At 46.6% G+C, this 10910-nt stretch overlaps 1 long non-coding RNA gene across 1 annotated transcript; it reads right to left on the bottom strand.

The window, feature by feature from the left end:
- Positions 1 to 246: 246 nt before the first annotated feature.
- On the bottom strand, positions 247 to 10295 carry LOC142827585 (uncharacterized). Its single transcript, XR_012902264.1, has 3 exons — positions 10206 to 10295; positions 7300 to 7384; positions 247 to 399 (listed from the first exon to the last, which is right to left on the bottom strand). It is a non-coding gene; the product is annotated as an uncharacterized LOC142827585 (long non-coding RNA).
- Positions 10296 to 10910: the final 615 nt, after the last annotated feature.

Genomic DNA, 10910 nt, shown 5'->3' with positions numbered 1-10910 from the left:
TTCTGTGTGGTTTTGTCTACTAGACATATATAAGCTTTTTGGGGTAGTGACTGTTCATTTCATTACATGTGCTTGTATCACCTACCACAGTGAAGCCTGATGTCTGATCAAAGCCTCCGGCACTATTGTAATGCAAGTATTAATGTTAATGATTACAATATGTCTGGTATCATCTGCTTTTCATTTTCTGATGCCATCCTTCAGGCTGCCCATGGGAATGGCAAAAGAATAGTTACTCACTCTGCAGTAGAGGTGGATCTTAGCGATGTATGGTTCACATTCAATCCACATCTGGGCTCATGAATCTCATCTGCACAAGTTCAGATTCTCCTGCTGAGCTGTTTCCACTGGATCGGACTCTGTGCCTATGCTCTGGATGGTGTCTCACCACTTCCTCACCTGTCCGAGTTATTTTACCAACACAAAATGTGAATGTTATCAGACTCTATAGGAGTGGGAAAGGCAGGTGGGTCAAAAATGCATGTAGAGAACATATCTCAAAGAACTAGTTAAGTAAATGTTCTTTCTTCAACAGATTGTCCACATGGACTATACTTCTGGTGACTAGCAATCAGTAATTTCATAGTCAGAAGGTGACTATTCAAGTAATTATTACAGGACAGCTCTAACAAAGCACGTATAAGTGACAGGTGCATGCAAGTGAGGAGGAGTACAGGCACCAGAGGAACAAGGAGGTGTCATGAGGAGGCACTCCATTTAGAAATTATATTTTTTGTGGGTGTGCAGAGGGGAAGTGCCCCTCCCAAGCATTACCACAAATCACCTATGAAAGCAATCATGATCTTGACGCCTCATAGGCTATGTCTACACAACAGCATTATTTCGGAATAATGTACTCAAGGCCAGATTAACTATTATCTAAACCATCTCTGACAGATCTGTGTGTAACCAGCTCTTAAAAATCTCTAATGACAGAAATTCCACACCCTCGTAGGCAGTTTGTTCAAGTACTTTGACTACACTGACAGGACATTTTTCCTAATGTCCAACATAAACGGCTCTTGCTTCAGTTGAGGCCCATTGCTTCTTATTCTATACCCAGACATTAAAGAGAATAATTATTATCCCTCCTTGTAATAATCTTTTATGTATTGAAAACTGTTATATCCCTGATCAGTCTTCTTCTCTCCAGACTAAACAAACCCAATTTTTTCAGTCTTTCCTCATAGGTCATGTTTTTGAGACCTTAATCATTTTTGTTTCTTTCCTCTCCATTTTCTCCAATTTGTCCACATCTTTCCTGCAATGTGGCTGCCAGAACTGGCACAATACTCAGTTGAGACCTAATTAGCACGGAGTAGAGAAGAAGAATTATTTCTTGTGTCTTGCTTTCAATACTTCTGCTAATACGTCCTAGAATTATGTTTGTTTTTTTGCATTAGTGTCATACGGTTTACTCATATTTAGCTTGCAGTCCACTAAGACCCCTAGATTCCTTTTATCAGTATTCCTTCCTACACAGTCATTTCCAATTTTGTATGTGGACAACTGATAGTTCCTTCCAAAGTGGAGTACTTTGCATTTGTCCTTTTTGAATTTCATCCTATTTATTTCAAACCATTTCTACAGATTCTCCAGGTCATTCTGAATTTTGATCCTACCCTCAAAGCATTTGCAATCCCTCTCCACTTTATATTCCATTATCGAAATCATTGATAAAGATATTGAAGAGAACCAGACCCAGAACATATTTCTGCAGGACCCCACTTGAGATGCCCTTCGAGCTTGACTTTGAACAATCAATTTCCCTTTGAGAATGGTTTTCTAAACAGTTATGTTCCCACTTTATAGGAGTACCATCTCAGTTGTATTTCCCTAGTTTGTTTATGAGCAGGTCAAGCAAGACAGTATCAAAAGCAGCTTATCATTGTCAATTAACCTTAAGTTGATTTAGCTCTGTAGTGTAGACATGGCCTTAGAAAGTGCTGGGTGGAATTGGGGGCTGATCCTCATGTAGCTGTACTGCAAACTTCAGAAGCAGGGATTGCCACAGATCCACAAGATCTGTATTATGTCTCAACTTTAAAAAAAGTCCATGGAGACATTCCTTGAGCATATTTGATCCGCGAGGAGGTCTCACTTTTCCAAAAGGGTAAGCCACTAGCTTCAGTACCTCCAACAATGAGCCTCTGGTTCCAACAGTTGTTTTATTCCATCGTTTCTACCAAGTAAGTCCAACTGTGGTAAACCTCTATTCAGAGACACCCCTCCCTTCTGGGATCAACACACCTCAACTCAAGGGTGAGCAAAATGACCTCCGTGGGCCAGATCTGGCCCACCACATGGGTTGATCTGGCCTGTGGAGGCCCTGCCGCTCCCTGCCTCCAGGCCAGTTAATGCCTGGGGACAGAGGAATGCATGAAGTCTCCTCCCACCCTGCCAGGAGTATGCAGCACTTCAAAGTGCTATGTACTCCTGGCAGGGTGGAGGAAAGTTTGTGTGCTTCCCCCGCCCCTAGGCCCTAATTGGCCCAGAGGTGGGGGAGCGTGTGAAGCCTCTTCCCGCCTTGCCAGGGACATGGGTGCTTAGTGGGAAGGGGGGGCAAAGGAGCTCCCCTACCTTCAGACCAATCATGGCCCTGACCCTGTCCCTGCCCCTTTATTTTTAGGCCCCATCCCTTCCAGGGCAGCCTGGGGCCACTTCAAACATTTTTTGAAGTGTCCCATGGCCAAAAATTATTGCCCACCTCTGCCTCAAGCAGTATTTGCAGTAACACTAGGCTTCCTCTTCACAATGAAGTAGGGTTTATTAGCCATCTGAAACACAGAATTGGGAAGTCCCCAGGTTAACAAAGGAAAGCAAAGGTTACGAGGTTCATACTAGGGATCCCTTAAGTTATGCTGCTGTAGAAACCATCATCATTTTCTTTCTCTCTTTTAGTATCTCTTCACTGTAGCTCCTAGAGAGGGATCTGTCTCTCTCACTGAACCCAGTTCTTAATATCTCCTGCTGCCTCCTTTTATTGTCTTTCTCCTGGGTTGTGCTCCATGTGGCCAGCTGGGACCCTTCCATTAACAGGTATCAATTGTTCAGCCAGGAGGGTTTCCATTATTCCTGTAGGATCTTTTACTCACATGTAACCACTTATTCACATCACCTGAGATAGTTAAAAGACAAAAACGCCTCATGGCTTCTGTTTTTTATAGTCAGTGCATAGCAAATAAAGAGGGGAACTGAGGCTCATATTGGCATCATAAAAATATTTCCAACATTCTCACATTCTCAAAGAAGCTGCAGAAGTTGCCAGAGGCCTGGTAAAAAGAATAGATTCATCCATGCAGGTGAATGCCTAGAGTCAAAACACGACTAAATACTATTAGAATGATCACTTTGTCTTCAGAAGTATATTGCCTGACCTTTAACCCTATCTGTAAATGTTATAAATCCCTCTTAAAATGAGGGATAAGGGATCTTTCGGAAAAGGCTTTATTTTCCGAAAGATCTGCATCTAGACTGGCGCTTTTTTCCGGCAAAGCTCCAAGCCGGAAAAAAGCGGCAGCCATTTTTATGCTAATGAAGCGGGGGGGATTTAAATCCCTGCTTCATTTGCAATTGTGATATGTCTAATTTGCATCCTTTTTACGAAAAAGGGATGCAGTCTAGACACAGCCCCTGAGAGAGCTCTTGACTGGGTAATATGAGAGAGCCCTAACCACATTCGGGATGTGCAGTTTGACTTCCCCTCTTGTTTTCAGCAGGGCTTCAGAAAAAAAGGTGACAGGTGAATCATCTGATTTAAATGAAAATCAGAAACAATTTTTGGTAAGAGCATAGGGTAGGTCTGAAGACACACTTTCTCTTTATGAAGGACAACAAAATGTAGGCTGAGCATAAGGACAACAAAAGTTCTTGAAATCTGTTTATGTTATCCAGCTGACTAGGAGCAGAGGGCACTACTGATCCAGCTCCCGAGGAAGAAATCCCTGCTGGTATCAGTTTGTCTTCCGTCGCCTGTAGACGTTCTTCTCTTTCCTGTTCTTCCTAGCACACAGTGTGAAACTGTACTGGATGCCCTTCTTGAGCAAAGCTATGAGGCTTCTTATGGCAGGGAAATTGAACTCAGTGGGGAGAGTCAGTAAAGCCAGACCTCCTAGTCAGAAGCATACCGCAGAGACTCAGTAAGGCCAAGTATTCATACTATAAGGGGTAAAGGGCTTGGGCCTGCCAGGGATACCATGGTGACTGCTTTTTCCAAGAGTCCATGGGTTTACATTTATAGTGGCAGTTCCTAGATTCCTTGTCAGATCAGTGGGGGTCACATGAGTAGAAGTGAGGCAAGTGGATAAGATATACATCCCTACTGTGCTCTGAGAAGAGGAGGAAAATGAATACTCTTAAAATGGTGGGACTACTCCAGTTCTAGAGTTCCCACAGCCACTGAGACTGATGTTAGAGCAATATTGGTGGCCAGTACCAGGGTACAGGGCATTCTAATGAAGACAGTAATGGTGAAAGTTTCAGATGGGCTTTGCTCAATCTTCTGTGTCTTTGAGGAAGAAGACTGACAGACCCAGCATTAAACATGGATGTGCCCCTTTCAGAGGTAAAAAAGGCACTTTGAGAGCTTGTTATTAAGTGGAATAGTCACATCATAAGAAAAGAAGTTTGAACCCTTGGGGACTTTGTTTCAGCCATGGCAGCTAAATCACAGTACTATCCACATCACCAATGCTAATTAGGTTGGGTTTTGGTTTGTTTTTAAGGCCAACAGTGGCAAACAGAGAAAAACTGTAAGAAAGGTACTAATTATACTAACTCTCTCTATATAGATAACTCCAAGAGAAACAAAGTCACACAATAGGCAGGAAATTAAATGCCGCAGTGATTCTATTTCATTGCCACAGGTGGAAAAATAGCTGGATCCACTTCACCCTCTATATTCTTGGGGCAGGGTCACAGCCTCAGCTCTAACAGACATTGCCAGCCAAAATATTCTGATTGCACTCAAAGTGCAATCCATACAGACAAAAAAGAATAAGGTTTAAGAGGACTGGCAGCTCCTTACAGAAGCAAAACCCAAGGGATGTTGTTCGATGGCCCCTATGAATATGATGACCATATTTTCTGAACCAAACATGAGGACATGTTAGCCACACCTCCTGACCCCATTAGCCATGCCCTGACTCTGTTAGCCTTGCCTCTAACTCCATCAGCCACACCCTCTGACCACATAGTCCCCACCTTCCTGCCACAAGCAGTCCCACCCCTGGAGGTAGTACTTCCAGGGTCAAGATGGACACACAACCAAAAGTAAAGGGTGTCATGTGACCACTCTAAGAACTCCTCCCGCTGTCCTCTACTGATAGGAATGTTTGAGGCCCCATAGTACCCTCCCATGCAATATACTGCAATTTTGCTAACCAACTTGCATTGCATTAATTCCAGGGGAGAGGCCAGGTGCCTCTCTTTCAGCGGTTCTCAAACTTTTTGGCCCGTGAACCACCTGGCTCAATGAAACCTTTCCACAGACCACAAGTTGCTAATAGAAACTCACTGATAATTACATAATTATGCTGAGCCATTTTGCTAGCGCTGCAGCTAGGGACAACAGTTTAATTTAAATTATTAAACAGATTAAGTATTTTAACTTTCTCATAATAGTTTATCAAACTTCATTTTAAATAAAGTAACATATTAATTTATGTCCAACACAAAAAGTTTCAACATTTTCTTTATTTATGGCAGGGGTGGGGAACCATTTTTGGTTTGGGAGCCATTGACCCACAGAAAAATCGGTTGGGAACTACACAAGTGAGAAGCAAATAAACTCCTCCAAAAACCCCCCAGTGCTCACTGATGTGACCCACAACTGAGAAAGCTCACTCTTCTAGATCTCCAGCCTCGTGGGGCAAGGGAAGGGATAGGGAGGACTGAGGTTCAGGGCTTCCCATAGGCCAAATTAACTTTTCTGGGGTTCTGAAGTTAGTGGATTTTATAGACACCCACCCTTAGGCTCTGGGGTGGGGGAAAAATGAGGGGTTCAGTGTGCAGAACAGGACTGCCAGTATGTGGGATAGGGATGGGGTGCAGGATCGGGACAGGAGATGGAGTACAGAAGGGGAAGAGTTTGCAAGATCTGGCTGGGAGGTAGGGTATAGGAGCAAGGGAGGGTATTGGAGTAAGCTGGGAGTGCGGGGTCTTGGACCGGGGGAAGAGAGTGAGTGAGGGGGATTGGAGTTCAGGAGTCTGGGCATGAGAGGGGAAACTTACCTGGCTTCATGACTCCTTGCAGTGGGGGAAAGCCTCCGGACAGCGTGCTGCCATTTCCCCAGTGGGATGGAAAGTGAGAGGGAGCTCAGCCACCCCCCCCCCCCCCCGCCCCTCCGCAGCAGGAATCCTGGCACAGCCACAAGGCTGCAGTACCAACTCTCCATTCGGAGGGTGTGTGGGAGAGGGGGATGTGAAGATCCCCAACCTTCCCTGCCAGACCAGGCTCACTGCCAGTGGGGTGAGGAGGGTGAGGTGAGAGAGAGTAGTAGTGCATGGAGCGCATCCTGCCCCGCAGAGTCCCAGCCAGGCTGAAGCAGCAGCTCCAAGGCACAGAGGTCTGAGAGAGGCTCTGCCAGGTTCTACCTTGGACCCACCTGGCCCTCTCAGCAGCAGCCACTGTACCAACTAGTGGCCTGAAGGAGGAGGAGGACGCAGCATGGCCAGACTAGTAGTCCCACACACCAGAGGCAGGGGGAGGAGACGGTGCAGTGGCAAGGCAGGGAGTGGCAGAGTGGCCAGTGTCCCCATCAAGTTGTGAAATGTCCGGCAGGGTTTACCAGGACATTTCACTACTTGATGGAGACACCGGGACAGAGTATTTAAAGTCGGGACAGTCCAGGATGTGTGGTCGCTGCACCTATGAAGCCACCATTACAGAGTTCCTCCATATGAAGCCATCTCATATGAAAAGGAGATTCCACCTCTAAACTCTAAAATTTAGGGGCATCCACAGTGAATCCATTTGCCTCTATACTGGCTCTCAATAATATCTTTGACTCCACCAGAGCTGGGCAGCCAGAGCCCCTCCCTTTACCACCTATATTTGGACAAGTTTCAAGACAGGGGATCCTTGAGAACAAAGGGGGTTGCAGTAAAGGTCATGCAGCTTCAGTATTCCATTAGAATAGGAAGCAGGGGAATGGTGCTGTGGAGGCAACTGATCCTCTCTAAGGAGCAAAGCCGTGTGTGCAGGGTGCCATCTGGCACAGATCTCCAAGGAAGGTTGGGTCACTGGTTAGCACAACTGATAGCTATGTAGCTGTCCTCATTTTCTTCTGTGCATTTTACCTGAATGTGCCACTGAAGGATTTGTGCCTCTCTCTGTTTCTGAAGTTTTGCTTGTCTTCGTAAAGCAGAACAACACTGGGATCTCCTGTGGATTAGAAAAAACCATAAAAACCCCAATTTGAAAGGACCTGTGGGCCCGCTGTCTGGCTGCCTCAGGCAGTTAAAGACTTGAATTCTATTGAATTACAATCTATTGTGGCTGAAGGCTGGCTGAAGTGCCAGACTTGGTAGCTGATAGCACAGCTGCCGAAGCATCCTTTTATGGATTTGAACATCAGCTCTCTGCCCTTTGGTAGTGGTGTATGAACAAAACATGCAATGGCTTAGCTTTCAGATTGGCATCCAGACACTGGAGGTGACTTATTACATTATTTTCACTCAAACTCCCATATCACCATTCTCTGTCAATCACATACATATGGATATAAATACGTATGCATTATAGAGCCGGAAAAATGTATGTGTTTGGATGTGCATGCAGCAGACTGGCTAAGGTAGGAAGAAATAATATGGTTTCTGTAATAAGTGAAACCAGAATGTGCACATCTCTCTATAAAGGAACATCTTTTCTCTAGTTTATTTATTTGTAACATTTAGAAAGGCTTTGTGAAGCAAATTCTCAATCTTGACTTGCCATTTTACAAGCATGTTCAGCATCTGCAGTGTCAGGTAAATGTGTAGCTATTTACTCTTCTCTAGAGATGGTGCTGATTACATGAAAGAAACAGGTGTATTGCTTGTATAATGTTTGTCAATGTAGCTGGAACAGAAATATTCTGTCCCCTGAGAGAAAACAGGCTGTATATACTATGTGTAAAGTACATTAAGTTATGTAATACAACAGAGTATATTATGGATATAGCTGTTGCTAATAAAATCTTTGTATTTTTCTTGTAAGTAAATAACAATATACAGTAAACTTCCGATAATCTGGCACCTTTGGGACCCAGGGGGTGCCGGATTATCAGATATGCCGGACTATCGGAACGGGGAGCTATGAGGGGTCTGGGTGCGGGGGTGCCACCCCAGACCCCTCATAGCCCCCCCTTCCAATAGTCCGGCTCTGCCCCAAGCGTCCCTGATTCAGCCGCTGCTGAAACTGACCAGCAGCGGCTGAATCGGAGACGCCTGGGGCAGAGCAGCTGGAGTGCTGCCAGGTTGGTCAGGGTAACGCCGACCCTTGGCGCAGCGAGACCAACCAGGCAGCACCCCAGCTGCTCTTGGGGACGCCTGGGGCAGAGCAACTGGGGTGCTGCTGGGTTGGTCCCGCAGCGCCGCTCCTTGGCGCTACTGTATCAATCCGGCAGCACCCCAGCTGCTATGCCTCAGGCATCCCCAAGTCAGACGTTGCTGATACTGATCAGCAGCTGACTCCAGGAAGCCGGAAGCAGAGCTGCTCTGCCCCGGGCTTCCTGGAGTCAGCTCTTGGTCAATTTCAGCAGTGGCTGACTTGGGGACGCCTGGGGCAGAGCAGCTGGGGTGCTGCTGGGTTGGTCCCGCACTGCCGCTCCTCGGCACTACTGGATCAACCCGGCAGCACCCCAGCTTCTCTGCCCCAGGCGTCCCGAAGTCAGCCGCTGCTGAATTGACCAAGAGCTGACTCCAGGAAGCCTGAGGCAGAGCAGCTCTGTCCCGGGCTTCCCGGAATCAGCCGCTGGTCAATTTCAGCAGCGGCTGAATCGGGGACGCCTGGGGTGCTGCCGGGTTGGTCCCGCAGCCCCAAGGGGCAGCGCTAGGGGACCTACCCTGCAGCACCCCAGCTGCTCTGTCTCCGGCTTCCCCGATTCAGCCGCTGGTCAGTTTTAGCAGTGGCTGAATAGGGGAAGCTGGAGGCAGAGCAGCTCCAATGGTCCAGCTGCGGAGCACTTCCGGGTTCCTGATGGTGCCGGACCATCAGATGCCGGACCAATGGAGTTTTACTGTACTTAATAATGCTGGGCTACGTCTACACTGGCCCCTTTTCCGAAAGAGGCATGCTAATTTTCAACTTCAGAATAGGGAACTCCGCGGGGGATTTAAATATCCCCCGCGGGATTTAAATAAAGATGTCCGCCGCTTTTTTCCGGCTTGGGGAAAAGCCGGAAAAAAGCGTCTAGACTGGCCCGATCCTCCAGAATAAAGCCCTATTCTGGAGGATCTCTTATTCCTTCAAAGAAGGATCCTCCAGAATAGGGCTTTATTCTGGAGGATCGGGCCAGTCTAGACGCTTTTTTCCGGCTTTTCCCCAAGCCAGAAAAAAGCGGCGGACATCTTTATTTAAATCCCGCGGGGGATATTTAAATCCCCCGCGGATTTCCCTATTCTGAAGTTGAAAATTAGCATGCCTCTTTCGGAAAAGGGGCCAGTGTAGACGTAGCCCCTGGAGTATACCTTATTATACTTGTAAATATTGTAATGAAATCCATTGTGTGAAGAAAGTTTTCCCTAACTATATTCCTCCCAACTTGTCAATAACTAGTGATTAAGGACACCTGTTGAGATTGCTGCAATGTACTCTTCACCACCTGGGATTAATGGGAAGGCCAAGCAGGAACCCATCTCTTGGACAAGAAAAATTGAAGACATCCCTTAACTTCTGTAGTTGGCTCTTTATACTAGATCACTGTATGATTCTTACTCCAATTCAAGGTCACAGACCTCACATATAAAGCCCTTTTGGGCTAGGGGCTAACTATTGTATACACTTCCTAGTCTTCATGACTCACCTGGTTTGTTGTTGAGTCATGGATGCTGAGAGCGAGTTTTAGGGTGTTTTCAGCATAAGGCTCTGGAACAACTTACCACTAGAGGTCAGAATTGCATAGTACACCTTTAGATTGCAATGTAAGGACCCATCTTTTTCATAACCCTCCCTAACAGCAATGACAGAGGAATGAAAAGCAACCACTATAATGGAGTGCACTCACCTTTCATGAGTCCTATGCCTTCATGATCTCGGTTTGTGGTGAATCTTCAATGACTCTGCCCTCCTGCCAAATCTCACACAGTCTGCATCTGAAATAAAAATAAAGTGAACCTCTTCTGGAGTACAAGTAAAAAAGGGGGCTCACTCAGTCCCCTCTCTGAAGCTGTCCCTGCCCGGTAAAGAGTGGTACTCCATAGCACCTTCCCTTGAGGCAATGTTTTCTCCCTCTCAAGGCCTTTCTGGCCACTGCTCTCCAGCTGCACCGAGACAGTTCAGTTCCCATTCCAGAGTGCCTCAAGGTCTAGACCACTTTCCCAATGGCTGGGGTGGGGAGACCCCGGCCCATTCTGTACCCCAGGTTCCAGCCCAGGGGTTCAATAGATAGCAGCTGTGCCATGTTCCTTTAGCTAAGCAACAATGCTTCTCTAATTCCCTGGGCTGCTTCCCTGTGATTCCAGCACATTCTTCACCGATACCTCAGACCTTGTCCTGGTGGAGTCCCAGCAACCAACCCAGAGCTCCTTTACACTCGCCTTGGCCTTTGCCAGCACTGGTATATCCAAGGTCCCATAGCTCTCTTAGCCAGTCAGGCATACCTTGCATTTCCTTTAGGTCTAGTAAGGAACTGATCTCACTCTGGCTCTGTAGCTCTTCTTATACTACCATGCTGGGTCCTGGCTGGCTGCTTCCCACACAGCTGATCTAG

Source organism: Pelodiscus sinensis, chromosome 3, assembly GCF_049634645.1.
Source record: "Pelodiscus sinensis isolate JC-2024 chromosome 3, ASM4963464v1, whole genome shotgun sequence".
NCBI lineage: Eukaryota > Metazoa > Chordata > Testudines > Trionychidae > Pelodiscus > Pelodiscus sinensis.
This window is presented reverse-complemented; position numbering and strand designations above follow the sequence as displayed.